Source organism: Anopheles moucheti, chromosome 2 (assembly GCF_943734755.1).
Source record: "Anopheles moucheti chromosome 2, idAnoMoucSN_F20_07, whole genome shotgun sequence".
In the NCBI taxonomy this organism is placed as follows: Eukaryota; Metazoa; Arthropoda; class Insecta; order Diptera; family Culicidae; genus Anopheles; species Anopheles moucheti.
Window position 1 is genome coordinate 77,835,361 of NC_069140.1, and position 16,155 is coordinate 77,851,515.

Below are 16,155 nucleotides of genomic sequence, written 5' to 3' on the forward strand. Positions count from 1 at the left end.
TCCCGGATAAATCTTTAAAAATTCTTTTAAAATTAATTACATTTCTTCTCATATGAACATAAGTTGGCTTGAAAAAAGGGAAACATCTCAACTACAATGTACGATTAGTTGCCAATCTGCTTTGAGTGCAATGAGCATGGACGGATATTAAATTCGTTCCAATATCCGTGAAAGTGAACGTCCAAAATGAAGATCCATCCAAGTCAAAAAAGAACTCTCTCTCTCCGGTAAGTTGGTCGCTTATACTACTGGACTTAGAAATTTTACACCCTCGTGTAGTACGACAATTGCACTCTGATTGGAAACATCGCTTGCAAACACCGCGCAACAGATGATTTTGCTTTCGTTTCGTTCACTTTCGCGGTTCACCATCTTCGCCACGCCAAATGATTAACGATTGGTTCGGGTGCCCCAACCCCCCCTCTGCACATTGCCGTTTTCCACACGTACGACCATTTTATCACTTTCTCCCAGACCCATTTCAAATGCCATGCCGGAAAACGGGGTCCACTTCATCAAGCACAAGCCTCTTGACGTATCACAACGTTAATGGCCCCCCGCTCGCCTCAGACGAAAGGTGCGTGGGGCCACATTTGCTACCTTCGTTTCGTAACCCTTTTGTCCGGGTTGTAAAAACAGCAAATGGGGGGATGCGGGGGGAGGGAAACGAGAACGGTGGGAAATTCTCCAACATAAAGAAAAGCTCAAACACTCCGCGCACCTCCTTCCCCAGTGTACCGGTGTACCTCATAGGAAAAAGACCCTGGTCTGGGGGCCTTTGTCTATCTTAATTCCCCAATTCCGGTCATTAAGCAATTCATACCTCACGAAAGCACACCCCATACATTCAGCAGCTTTTATTCCCCCGTATTTTTTTTATGTTTGTTCTTGAAGCTCGATTATGTTTTGCGGGTCGTAAACAAGCGCGCATACATATGCCCGCGCGTTCTGTCGCGTCGCTCGTGCTATCGGAAACGATTCCCAAGCGCACCCCACGGGGGGAAAAACAAAAGCCCCGACGAGAAAACTTAGAGAGAATAGGGCAACATGGACCCGCATGGTGTTCTTGTTGTGTGGTGCTTTCGAAATATTCGCTAGACTCGTGGTGTTTTTGGGCTGGTGGTTTGAGAATTTATGCCCCACACTTAAAGGTACACCCCGGACTCGCACTCGCGCGCACAACAAAACCTTCTTACCAATCCGTTTACCACATAACATGACATAAAAACACTCACCCAGAACTCGAACTCAAGACCCCGCTGCTCGAGACCGCTCAAGAAAAAGCAATCAACACAGTGGACCGTTTTTTGGTGTCTGGCAACACTGTTTTCTAGCTTTTTTCCGCATGCCCTGAAACACCCCCAACACGCAATCAAACTCCCCCCCTTCACGACAAAGAAGGGAAGACTTGCCAAAGCAAGCTACAAAGGCGCCTCTCTCATTGGTAGCTTTCACAGTGAATGTTTTATTAATTTCTACTACTTGTATTACTGCAACTCCTCCACCTGCACACCTTCCGGGACAAATTACGCAAAATCGCAGCGATGACAATGTGTCACGGAAACGTTCTTCGGAAGAGCACGCGACGGGCACGCTAAGAGCCTTCGAGAGTCAGCAACACCAAATGGTCAGTAATCGAACTCCCGCTCTTGAGAGCAACATCCCACATTCTACGGCAGTAAATACGTTCGTGTGATGGAGACCTTTTTGTGTGCTGGTCTATCCACACCCCCATTCCGAAGCCAACGCGTTTGATGGCCTCGTTGACGCATGAAATGGACACTCATTTCAGAGCCCGCTTCCAAATTGCTATTCTGCTGGCGTAGACAACGGTGCGCTTGCGACGAAGACATTTTCTACTGCCCGGACACAATGGCCATTGGGACGATATGATAGACCTACTGGATGACCGGACCCCCGTTCGTGCGCTTTAGCATCGAATGGAAAGGTAAACTACAATGTAATTCCTTTTCGGGGGAGGCTTTTAAAACGGGTTAAGTAAGTATTTAACTCATTTTTTCTTCCCATCGTAGTGGCCTTAGGCTATGCAGGAAAGGAAAGGTGGTAAGGAAAAGTTCTGGAACTGATATGATTAAAAAATTAGGGTCTTACATGGGCAAACGATGAAATATTTAAATATGTAAATTATACTACTATACTGTAAATTTTTTCTCACTGATTGCTAATTGCTAAACTGATTGAGATAAAGCTTAATGTACAGTGGAGCTTTTCCTGTGCAACAATTAGGATGTATTTTAATTATTAATTTATTTATTTATTTTTAAATTATTTTTTTTACGACGGCCTTTGTCGTATTGTAATGCATTTTTTAACAAGAGATATAAAATTCAACTCAATGTCTCTGGAAAATAATATAAGAGATGTCCATAAAAGAATGTAACGTGTTAATTCCTTAATTCTTAATTTTTAAAATACCCGGATACGTAAAATACGTGGATCAACATCATTACCACTCAACATCAACATCAAACCAAAGGGCCACTTGATACAAGTTCGATTTGAAATATTAGTGACGAATGTATATCTAAAATCTTCAACTACAAAGTTACATAATAGCATAGCAGAATATTTTTTAATAAATTTATAAAAAGTAGTTCCAATAAATCTAGATTTTTGAAGCTCCCTAAGGAATCCTTAAGGCATTGTTTACAAGTGTCCGATAAACCATTAAATGTGTCCAAGAAACCATTGAACATGGCAAGTACCTCAGACGCTAATATGGTATCAGGAAAATGCCTTCCGGAACAAGAGTACCCAATGTATCTGAGATGGAGCACATACAACATCAAAGGATGAATATCGCTTGTGAACTTGCCAAACTGCCTGAAAAACAATAAAATCATAGGATATCTTGACCATCTCATCCCTCTTCCATCACCTCCATCCTCTCATTAAAGAAACTATGTTAAGTTAAGTTATATTGTGTAGCTCTAAGCAGACAATAAAAATCTAATACAATATAATGTTATGTAGGAACGGGTATTAAAAAAAATACAAGTTCCTTTATTCTATTTGCATCCAACATCGGACAGTTCCCGAAACAGACTGACTCGCTAGCTCCTCCTGACAACCGTGTTGCCAGCTATCGCCTCAACTGTCACCAAGCACAGGGTGATTCACTCACTACATGTTATTATTATTATTATTATTTCATAATACTCTAGTTCGATAGACATAATTTCTCAATCATTTAATTCCTTCACCTCATAGTTTGATGTCAAAATATTTTGAAGTTGTTTGTATGTTTAAAATTGAAACAATAAAACAATGTTTAAAATTCAAACAATAAGACAATATTTAAAATTGAAACAATAAAACGATGTTTAAAATTAAAACAATTAAGGAATAAAATGTAAATCTGAAATATTAGTACTGCTCTAAACTGTATTAGTATCTCTAAACTCTGTTAGCATTGATAACTCTAAATATAAACTTAACAAACCTAGTTTTACCAAGTCTACCCTCTTCTTGGCGTAACGATCTATACCAGGTCATATCAGCCGTTTCTGGCTTATTAGACTTATTTTACCACGTAGCCGGATACTCAGACCTTGCTACACAGGGGGTTGGTCCGGATGGGATTTGGATCCAGTCCGTTCGTGTGAAGACCGGCAAAGCTACCATCATGCCACCGGGCTGCCAGTTTTACCTAGTCTGCTGATTCAATTACACAAAAGCACCATAGAATATGTCTACCGTGCAAAAAAACCAAAGACGCACGTCGCAAATGTAACGCTCTCCCTTCTCGCCTTGCTGTAAATAAAACAGCGCAACATTGACAGCCAAGTGCACGACCTAGTCAATCTCGCAATTGGGCGTGAAATGTGAATTTTCTCGCCTGCGCGACACGGCTCAATTGCTCCAAATGGTTATTAGATTAAAGTGACAACCTTTCCTTGCTGGTCTCGTCTCGTACCGACGTGTGTGACGTTACGAGACGTTCGTGCCGGACAAAGAGACGGTCGCGTACAATCCATCCTTCATTTCACTCGCTAGACTCCAAATGGCTCTTATTGATCTTTCGCTTGATGATGGGGTGCTTTACGATCCGGGAAACAATCAACACTGCCGTACGACGCGCAGACCAATTTTCATCCGGGATGATCATATCGACGAAACGTTTACGATCCACACAATGGATGACTCCAGAGTCACACACACTGTCACGAATAATAAAACTCGGCCAACGGAGTTCATTCGCCGGATTCGTTCAATTGGACATTTGAGCGCGATAAAATGATGCATTCTTTCGGGGTGTTTACTCCGATCATCAATCTAATCAATTAAATTTTCATGTTCTACATTTTACAAGCCGCGCAACGTAACCATGCGCGACCGACTGCGCGTAACTAATAAGGCTAACATTTCCCATATTGACCTCATCGTATCACGCTCGTATGCGTGCGCAAAAATCCCAGAACACCCCCGGTTCGATACATTATTCCCAAGCCGTTCGAAACTAGACCATGGGAGAATTGCACAAATATTTAGATCTCGCTAACTATCTACACCCACACTTTACGCTGCCCGCCGCCCTGCTTGGTTCCAGCGAAACTCACATCACTTTCCCAGCTTGCCAGGAGAGCGTTGCGAAGACCCGGTGGTTGTTGCCGCGCAGCAGCATGTGACTCTTGTCAGTTTTCCGAATGGAACAATATTTACACCGCAGCGAACATCGACGAATGTTTTTACAATTGTTCACGCAGTTTGGCTACCGGCCCACCACGGCGGCACTGCCTCCAATAAACATCCCCATTTTCTCTGACCTACACCAAACGCACCGGGTGAGCTGGGAGGAGGAGGAGGAGTAGTTGCTGTATCATAGCACTCAAACCATTTGTCCGCCGCTTACCCCATGGTCTTCTTGGTGGGTCGGTGGTTTGCTTCCGCCATAATAATAATTATGGCTAAATATGTTGCCACCACCAGCCGTTGCCAGCCTTCGGCGCAAAGCGCAAAGAAACAATAAAGATGCTTGAAATACTGAGCATGGCTAGGTCAGATGGTCGTCGTCCCCCCCACAATAGACATTTTCGGTCGAGTACGCAGTGCGAACGGAATCTGGAACGGATTGCAAAAACCGCCCTACTGAATGTGGAGGCGCGATTGTGGCCCCCACCACAGGGATTCATGAGAATTAATGTTTTCCCGAATGCCGTCTCATTGTCCCAGACAATGAAATGCGATTAATCGACTTGCAAATTAATTCTACCATTTAAAATAACACGATAAATGTATTCGGAAGGATGCCCATACAGCGTGTTTTCACTTACACCAAATCTTAAAATCACCCGAACTAATTGAGAACACACTCCCCGTACTAAACTCACATCCCCGGACGCCGTGCCAATCAGTAGCGCGTACGTGTAATCAAATCCGTGCACAGTTCGTGCAAATGTTTGATTTCGTTGATTTTAATCTCTCGTTAAATTTCGAACCAACGGGGGTTTTTTTTGTACCGATCTCATTCGTCGGCTGGCAATTGAGCTGATTGGATAGTTTGAAGAAATTGTAAAAGTACACAAAGCGTCTTTTCCGTGCTACAGCAGCATTGAATGAAATTTGCATCGCTTTTCGCTTCTACTTTCGACATTAATCTACTTTCCCATTTGCAATCTGGATAGTGCAGCGATAGATAAATTACAAGATTACCTTCCTCTTTCCTTTGTTTTTGGTAATGGAGAAGCGAATTCCGCTTTCTACGACTGCTGAAGCAAAGTTTTTACTCACTTTTCAAATTTTTATGTAAATTAAATGAATTTGTATTCTGTTTTTATCTTCTTTAAATTTTCAGCCTTATGCTACTTTCCCAACTCCCAGACTTATGCAAAACCTTGCTAGTAGTTTAAAATTCCAGGAGATTTAACAAACGTACATTTGCTAAAAATAAATCACTATGAAGAAATATTGATAACAAGTGACTAATATTATTCATACGGTGGGATCGATTAAAAAATGGATTATTGTGAGTCACTGCACAGAAACCAAATTCGCTTCCATTATCAATTATCAAATAAATATACATTGAAGAAGTAGAAGTGTGCTTTGTGTAAAGGGCTACTACGATAACTATTTAAATTATTGTAGTATTGGGTGAACTTGAAGCAAATTTATGAACCTGGATGAATCTTTCAAGTGAATAAATAAATTTGAATCTCCATTCTAAATATTCATGGATCTTGAAAGATTTATGATTCTTCAGAAATTTGTAATTCTTGAGAAATTCATAAACCCGCAAGGATACATGATTTTAGGTTTGTTTTCATTCTTTTTACTTCTGAAATAAGAACTTTTAAACAGCTATTTCTGTAAGGATTCTATAGGAACTCTTTTATGAGAATCTCTGAGGATCATACATATTTTGAGAGACAAATCTTTATCATTGTGAGACGATGAAGTTTCGACTCTTCGAGATTCATTAAGCACATCATTAGGCTATTGCATCATCGCTTCCTTGTTCCCACAGGCCAACCCAGTAGCAAATGATACAAAAATGGAATTAGTGGAATGATATTGTGATATGATAACTTTTGGGCGCTTATCCGATTCTTTTTGGGCGACCTAGTAGTGAAAATGGTATCGGCGCCAATGCTCAATGACAGTTAGGTAAGGGTGAATAGGGCCAAAGAAATTACAAAACAAACAAACAAACAAGAATAGTTAGGCAAATAAATAGGTTTAATGTTTTAAAATACGCTGAATTAACTACATTAATAGAATAGCTTGTTAACAATAACTGCATTTGTAAAAAAAAATCCCATACTGTTATTAACACTTTGCAACTCATTTTATAAAAAGCTACTAAACAATAATAAATTATATTACACCTGGAATTTGAACAGCAATAATTTATACATTTTATAACGCGTCAGTGAAATTTAATACGTATCATTTACCTCGAACGAAAACGAAATAAACCTAGGACAAAACCTCATCTCCTATTATCACTTTCGGTGGCAGCCACTAGAACAAACGCAACGAATTGATCGTTCTTCTTTTCGCTTTAACAATTCCAATGACCTTTTTTTCCCCCTTAAGCCACACGCTCACCTTTATTCTGATTTAACAAATTTGTGTAATCTTGTCTTGTCTTTCACGTCGCACCCGGCTCTAAACTCACACGACACACGAACTTTACACAGCCCGGTTACCATTTGAAAGCTTTCCATTTGATTAAAATCTGATTTCTGCTGCACTCCAGAAGAACCTCACCGTACGTACTCGGGGCCCGAAAATCTTCTCGGGATCGATATAATCCGATTTGCTGTGCCTGTTTGCGTTGGAAGATCGTGAAGCGTTCGACATAAGCGAAAGGTTCGACCCAACGTTCGGAGAGAAGCCACAGCATCCTACAGCCCGTTTTATGTGACTCATGTTCACCATTCTCAAATCGTCTGTTAGCTTTTGTGCCTTTCCCAAAGGTAGTCCCAAAGTCTGTCGCTCCGTACTTCGGTGCTTTTGGGCTGCTGCAGTTACTTCCGAGCATGAATCGCATTCGGCGCTTCGATGTGGCATGGGACGAATAAAAAAAAACCCTCTATTTCCGATACACACTTTAACACTGCGGCACACGTCGTAACTCTGAGTTATCAATAATGTCTCTAGATTGGTTCCGGTCCCTCTGATGCGGTACTTTTGCTACAACAACTTCATTCGGACGATTCGGTCGGTATGAAAACCTTCAATAATGCGCTTTTCCGAAACGGCTTAACACAGGAAAAGCTGTTCGAACGTTTCAAAATGACACACAGCATTTTAATGGCTATGGCAAACAGCCAATTATGCACCGATTGCTCAATGTATTAATAATTTATATTGTATAATGCGGCAAACAGCGATATTTAAAGGAATATCCTTTCAATTTCTTTTATCAAGAGTGATTTTTTAAAAAAAGTTCTTAAAGTTCTAATATCGCATACGCTTAGTCATAAGGCAGCCAAGCCAAATGTGCCAATGGAAATTGCAAATTACTTCTTTTCGCTCGAATGTAAATGGAAATGAACGTTTCCGTCCCGAAACGATGGGTAAGATGCAAACACGGTTCCGGCATTAAGGGTTGCCCACCAAAAGAAGAAAAAACAACATAAAACCAAGGTAAGCATCGTTCTACAATTTGTTTAGCTTACCGAACGAACGAGAGCTCACCGGTCGGCGACGCTAAAAAGCCAGCCAAGAAGGAAAAAATCCTAGTACAAAGTTGCAATTCCAGACCAATCGAAAAGTGCAACGACATGGATATGGATAATAAAGTAACGCTATTAGTGAGTGAAAAGTTCTTGCCATTAATATTTACCCTCAACCTTCTACACAGACACAGGAGTTAAGGAGGAATTGAATGGAGAAATAAATGATTTATTAATGCTGCAATTAAAATGGACAGCTTGCTGAAAGAGGTAAATTAGTCAACTGGTCAACTTTGACTCTAACAGACTATTTATCATTCATGTTTGCCTTGTTTTAACAATTTTCCGTTTTTCAACAAGGTTCCGAAACTATCGCCAGACAAGTCAGAATGATGTTTAAAATCTTCTTTTTTTGTAATTCTTTTACATACAACAGCACCACAAACAAACCGATCGACCGAACGTGCGATAAACGAAAAATGTGACGGTTTTTTTTGGAAAACTCGCCTTTTTGTAGCAACGGCAAGAACACCAAAGGCACGTGCTGCGAGTACAAATTAATATGAAAATGTAGACCGAAATAAAACATAGTTTTACACACGTCGCCATTAATGATGTCGGCAAAAGCATTTTTTGTTTTGTTTTTGTTTTTTCTCGCCTTTAGATAATTGACTTCACTTCACAATCCATCTACCTTTAATACGAAGAACTAAACCTCGCAAACATGTGTACAACACCAACCAAACCAGCTCGAGTCGATTAAGAGATTTAGGTACGGCAAGACTTTGAATCATCCGCTCCACATCGCAATCAAAATGCAGGGAAAAATCACGCCTCGTCCAGCGTTCCGGGACGTGCCCGGGTACGAGGCACTTTAATGCACCAGCACCAACCAGAGGCACAGACAGCTGATTCGCGGCACAAGACGTGCCCGGGCGGATCTCTCTGTGGAAGCCACACAAATTACCGGAACGGAAGATTCGGTTAAGTGATTTGGTTGCCGTTGCTGGGTCGCTGTCTCTATGGCTACAGTTTGCCCGCCGTCCGGTCGAACTAGCGCGCAGCAGACCCTCCACGACGGGTATATCGGATAAACGATTACGATAGAATTACTGTGCCGGCGGTCGACGGGTAGAAATGCATCTTCTCGCTGACCGTTCGGTTGTGTATAACTGTGCTGTGTTTGTGTATCGAGTTCGAAATTATGTTTACACGATAAAATATGGAACACTACTACCGTCCTACAAACACCAGCAGCACTAACAGTAATTGGGTCCGAAATTCTGTAGGATTTAAAATAAATACTCATTTCTTCTGATGTTTAGGAATCCTTTATATTTGTTACAGTTTGTATGCTTTGAAATAAACAAGAAACAAGTTAAAATTGTTAAAAAAAAGTTCCTTGTCAACTTTTAACGAAAAATTAGGTGTAGAACTTGACAATGTTTGACCACACCAAATCACTTCCAAAATTATGCAAATTGATAATTGATTGTTTTCTTAACTTTAAGCTCATAATTATGTGTTATTTTTGCGGGTTCAATTAACTCATTAGTAAATTTTTCTGAACATTTCTCTACTTTGAGACCTAATTAGGAATTTTTGACAATTTCGTCAATATATGTTAATGTTAATTAAACTTTAAAGTCTAAATTATTAAATAAGCCTCAAAAACTCATAATACACCACCGTTAAATTGATCCCACCACATCTGTTGCTTAGTAATTATCAATTCTAGATAGATCTTGATCGAACAAAATTTTGTATACTGCACAAAAATTTAGAACGAAAACGGAATTTTCTCATGGCTCATAATAGAAAGTCTGGAATTGCGTCCCACCATACATATTACATCAACATTGCCTTCAGTCGCTTATTGAAAGATTTTTGTTTACATAATAGTGTTCCGATTTGCGTTGTATTCTACTATAAAGTTCATAATCCCAAAGGGATTTTCGTCAACATCACCAAGTTGTTTGCTCTAAACTCAACACGAGAATCATGGGAATTAAGCGGCATCCATGCGGCCATCATCAATGCAACGTACAAGAATGGCATTAGCATACGCTTAGTGAAATAGCTTAAACTCTTCGAAAATAAACGACACTTGACCTGAAACCCATTTCTAGCAGACGGAACTTGATAAATGTACGCAAGAGGAACGGGTGTTGTGACATCGAACCGAATTCCCCGTTCTGGGATGTAACACTCTCTCTCTCTCGAATGCTTTGTGCCGATTGCCCAATATTTATGAACCTGGCAGGACAGTTCTCTTTATCTCCCTCTCAAACGCGTGCTTGACATTGACGTTGGGGTGTGATTTGTTGGCACGCCGTCGTTTCAGAAGTAAAGTGTTATTCGCACTCTTATCATCCTCGCTTTCCCCCCACACCATGATAACTCCACCATGTGAGTCGTTATTCCCAAGCTAAATTCGTTAGCGTCAAAACGAGACCCTGTGCTGGTGGGGACGCACCAAGAACCGGGAAGGTGTACGGTGCACGGGGGTTTATTTTTGTGTTTTGTGTGCGACGAACCATATTCAAGTCCACTGGCGCAGTTTAGTGAGTTTATGCGTTTTTTTTTCTCGCTTCTATTTTCACCTCAGTCTCGTCACGAGAGAAGTAAAATTTCACTGTGGAAAACCTTGGTCGAAAACGAATTGCCTCTCCTCCCCTTTAGTTCTTTAAGTCCACGGATGCAAAATGCAGTTTTGTTTTGATGACACAGGAACCCCACGAAAGCAGAACCGGCTTGTACGCCGTTATATTTAACGTCGAGTGTCAAGTTTATAAATTGAGGCATGTGTTACGCCGACAGAAGGTTACACGTGTTGTATAACAGATAGAAAGGTCATTTTAATTTGGATTTTATCTTGGGTACCCTTGCCAAAACAAAGCACAAAAAATGAACAATTTTGATGATAAAGCACAACGAAAAGAATAGTTCAAGTGTTCAACAAATGATAACAAGTTAAGGAGAAACCATGAAAACATGTTTGCTGAAGTGAACGATTTTTTGCTATAATCAAGTACCAAAAAAACCGTCTATTCCCACAAAGGCGACCATAAAAAATTGATTTCATTATGCTGAAGCTTATCAAAATCTGTTCTGGTACCGAAACTAGCAGCAAGTGCACGCTTATCTTAGAAGCTTTTCGCACAACTTCACCAACGAAAAGACTGCGGACGAGAGATTAGTCACGTTTTCAGCTGTCTGATGATGTTTGACTTAGCTTAGCATCATCTAACTAGCTTTTGCAGAAACTTTAAAGTGTTTTTTTTTAAATTCACATAAAAAAATGTGTACACGTGCTAGCGATGTGCTTGACACAACCGTACCCAAGTCATCCCTCCGTGGTTACAGCAGAAACTGTTTTTTATCAGTAAATTTAACTCCAATAAATAAATAATAGATATGACCCAGTTTTTGCTGTAGAATCTTGCCGGTCCGCGTGAACGAGTGTCGCTTTGTTTCTTTCCGTCTGGCACGTACACAAACTTTACACTTACAGACGAGAAAGAGAGAGAGAGATAAAGAAGGGAACATCGTTGCACTAGGGTTGACTTTTCCCCATACTGTGGAAAGGTTGGACAAGAATTAGCTTTTCCCAGGTGGCAAATCAACGTTCGAAACACACCCAAGTGGTAACAAACCCAAACTTAATATTGCTGCTGCAGACGCCAATACGCTGAATCTGTTGAGGTCGGGTAAAAATGCATCGTTTTATCGATCGTTTTCGGCAAACTTTCCACACCTGCCACACACCGTCGACAATGCTTCCCCCGGGGAGCCCCTGGCTGGCCATGGCAACTAATTTGCGCATCACCAACAGTGTGACCCAAATTGGCTCGGATGACAACGTCAACGAAAACGGAGATTTCATATAATATTGATTCCCTTTCCCACGAAGTTGCCCGTGCTCAACATTGGCGTGCATAAAACATAAGAGCAGTAGCGTGTGTGGTGGAATAATTGAAATGTTACCACACTCGATGCGGCGATCAGTGTACGATTGGACGATGCATTTTTTGCTCAGATTGTGGAAAAATTAATCAAAGCGCCGAGTTCTTTAACACAGAGTTGGATAATTAAAATGTGTATCGATATGTCATTAAGGGGTATTTTTTTAATGTAAATTCTGAAGAAGAATAACTGTATAACAAAGATGTATTTCTGATCCTAAATTTCTTCAAACGTTCTTTTGTAGTATTGGCGAAACAAATCTAGACGAAATTTTGGTCTAGACCTAACCTGTTATCTGTAGCGTAACGTAACGTAACGTAACGTAACGTAACGTTACGTAACGTAACGTAACGAATACGCTCGACATTAATATCAACATTAATCACTGAGCATCATGAGAGGTAATAGGAAGAACTTATTATTGATTTTGCCTTCTGAAGCCCAATCACCTTAAAACCCTAACAATTCTTATGATTTTCTCCACTATTGCACAAATCGGAACCACATACCGTACTTTAAATGGCTTTTCTTTTCTCTTTAACTCGTACGCTATGCTTCCATTACACAGGGGGCTTCGTGTTGCTTTTAGACTACCCGGGATGTGCATCCAATTATTCGTGTGCATCATTCTCGCTCAACCGTCCATCGCCATTGGAGATGCTTCAACATTTTAATTTTAGCACACCAAATCCACCTCAGTCAACCGAAAAAAAAACGCTAAGCTCCACGGCCCTAACTTTCTGCATGAGTCACCCTGTAAAGCATTGAGCCTTTGTCTGCTGCGCGGACGGCCGGCCGATTCGGCCTGCGGAATCTTCTTATTCTGGTGGAGATTTTAACGATGGACACTGCACACTCGCCAATTCGCCAATATCAGCCTAATCACTGCAAGGGCAACGCAGTTTACGGCAGACTCGTTCGCGCACCAGGGGAGCAGTATCTCGACCATCTTCAAGCGTATGGACCCCGCCGAGTGAGCGAAGTCTCTAATGGTTTCTCCTTCAAATGACCACCGGAGCCACAAACAAAGAACATCAACCACCAATGTTCGTCTCCTGATGAATCATGCTGATGTGATGTTGTTGTTGGCGACCGGCTGGAGCGGATTGCACACTCGAGACGTACGGTGAAACATACCTTCCGAGAGTGAAGGTACAAATAATGTGAAGTACGGCGGCAGGCAGAGGAAAAGAAAACATCCACAGCAGAAACGGTTACAGCGCACGGTGCAAAGGGGAAGGTGTATCGACCGTTCGGACCGATCGGAACGAGGGGTAAAGGGTAATCGCGATGCGAGAGCACTCGATTTCCGGCTGGACGACGGTTCCGACAGGTTTTATTTTCGCTAAACATTGCCCACAATCACCAGTGAGACGAGATGAGTCACAACAGAGACACAAACACAAGTGGCGTTCTCTTCGCCAGCGGTATATAATTAAATGATTAATTATTCTATAAAGGGAATTCTAATGAGTAATTTCGTAAAAAGTGAGTGAATAATAACTTTCAAATTATAAAAATTTTTTTGGAAATAATTTTCATAATTTTTATTTTTATATTTTTTTATAAATTATTCTAAATAAACATTTAAACATTTATATTTTAAACAAAAACCCGTAGAAAAATCTTCACGTAACTTCCACCGATGATGTCACACATCTCTACCCTATCCAGACCTTCAAAAAGGGTTTCCAATTAATTGCCATTGCCTTTAAAATGTACGCCCTCAAACCATACGGCTAATGACTGCCGTACCAGAAATGGTGTGGGGGTCTTTACAGAAGAATTTGTCCACAAGCCACTCATTAAAGTCGACTTGCCCGAACCAACCGTACGCCAGACGGTTCTTCTAACCATCAAATGGCCCGATCTCCCGTCCCCCCGAAACTGGTTCCCTGGTTTTGCTGTGCCTCCAAACCACAAACGCAACGATTCCGATACGAATCGCAAACAGTACGATCATTGCGCGCAAGTAGCACCACTTCCTCTGGCGTTATTTTTTTTTTTTTGTTTTTCAGCCTTCCGATCCCGCGCGCAAAGGTAGAACCCTCCACGGAATAAAAATGCGTTTGAGGTCGTGTGTATCAATACGGGCGGGAGGTCGCGTTTTCATTCTGGTTTTCCATTTCTTCAAGTGGGCAAAGCATAACGGTTCACAGGCAACATCGATCACACCGCCCAATGGGACGGGATCCAACGTCAACGGTCGGGCGCGCGCAATCGGTTCGAACTCGGCCAAGAGTTTTTTCACCTCGATGGGTCGCGGCGCAGGGTTTGCTGCGATGGTGGACGCACTTTTTGCCCGTTATCCAGTTACGGGGCGCAAACGGTGCACATTTGCCGTTGGAATGTCAACAGCCGTTGGTGAGTAAACGGTTTCTGCCCTGAATCTTGCCACCTTCGTATATTATGCGGCTGGTGTGTGTGCAGGAATGATTGATATGTAAGCTAAAAGCGTCCAGTCGTTATTAAAGAATAGAATTCCACTGAACGCCGTTTGGGCGTTTGCTGATCAAAAAAGAAGTGTAAAAAAATTTTACTTTTACCCACTTAAAAATCTCTTATTTACTTCATACTTTCATTACCTTACTCAAATAAAAGTATGAAATAACATTTTTTTTTTGCAAAACAAAAGTATATTAAAAAAAACAATAATAATTAAAAATTAATATTAAAATTAAAATATTAAATAGTTTAAGTAAACTTATTCCAAGTAACTCTTGTGGCACGAATGCACTTCAATCATCGTTTAAGGGAATAAGGAGTGAAATCACCCAAGACGTTTTATTGTTAAATATTGATTAAATAGGCAAACTATTCACGTTGAACACTTTATAATAAAACTTTAATCTAAACATTTAACAAAAATTAATAAAATTTTAATAACTCATTTAGCCTTCTTCTTGATTTCCTCTACCACGATTAGCTTTCATGTCATGTCTCCTGTGAATTGGATTGCGAACACTGAAGTAATCAATTCTGCGAATGATGACCAATGTCTAAATGATTTTTGTAACAAGCTCTGCCTCTCTTTCTTTAGCCGCACAACAACCTGAAGAGGTCTTGCTTTGGCATTTCTGGCATTCTTAGGCTTTATTTACTGATAGCTGATTAGTCAGCCTTGAGTACGGAGGATTGGTCCGGATGGGATTTGAGCCGATACTGTCGAGTGAAACCGGCTACTAACAGATAAGTGTAATAAAGTTAGAAAAGTTGTCTTAAACAATGCTTAATCTGATTATCTGACATATTCACATCAATTAAATTACTTATACTATAGAATGTCTCCGCTAAAATAGACTTATTAAAAAAAAAACTTCACCATGCCGTCAACATACCATAAAATGTTCGTAAATTGTGTTCAAATAAAAAGCTTGAAATTAAACCTCAAAAACTAAGATGCTTTTATAAACATTCTAGTGCAGACATACAAGCCAACCTATGTGAGCTCTGCAAAGTACTAAATAGAATATGTTGTTATTTAAACATTTTTATAATTACAACATTTTATAATACATTTTTTGAGTGCGATAATCTCTTAAAAAAGAGGTCATCTTGCCCCATCTTCCCGTACATGTACATACATGTGCATGTTTTCTGTTGATTTTCGATGAGATCATCATCCACCTACGAATGCCTATCGGACTCACACATCATCGTCAAGCAATAACGCTTACAACAATACAAGGACAACCAAAGAGAATCGATCCATCCGATACCTTCCCGAAAAGGGATAAACCACATCCTGTCAAGCGCACGCAGCATTACGGTACTTTACAACCGGTACACATATGCGTGATTGATGTGATTAACATTAACAGAGAAACACGTGAAACAAGCAAACAAAACCCCCTTAACGGAGACATAGCAAACCCACACAATTGAACATCAATACTTGTTTACTTTCACCAGCCCAAAAATGGTACATGGAAACACATGTGCAAAATTGCAATGCCTCTATATCAACGGAAATGCATTTCATGAATTCAAAATTTGGATTTACAAATTTAATTTCTTCTCTCAAAGGGGAACAAAATAAATATGA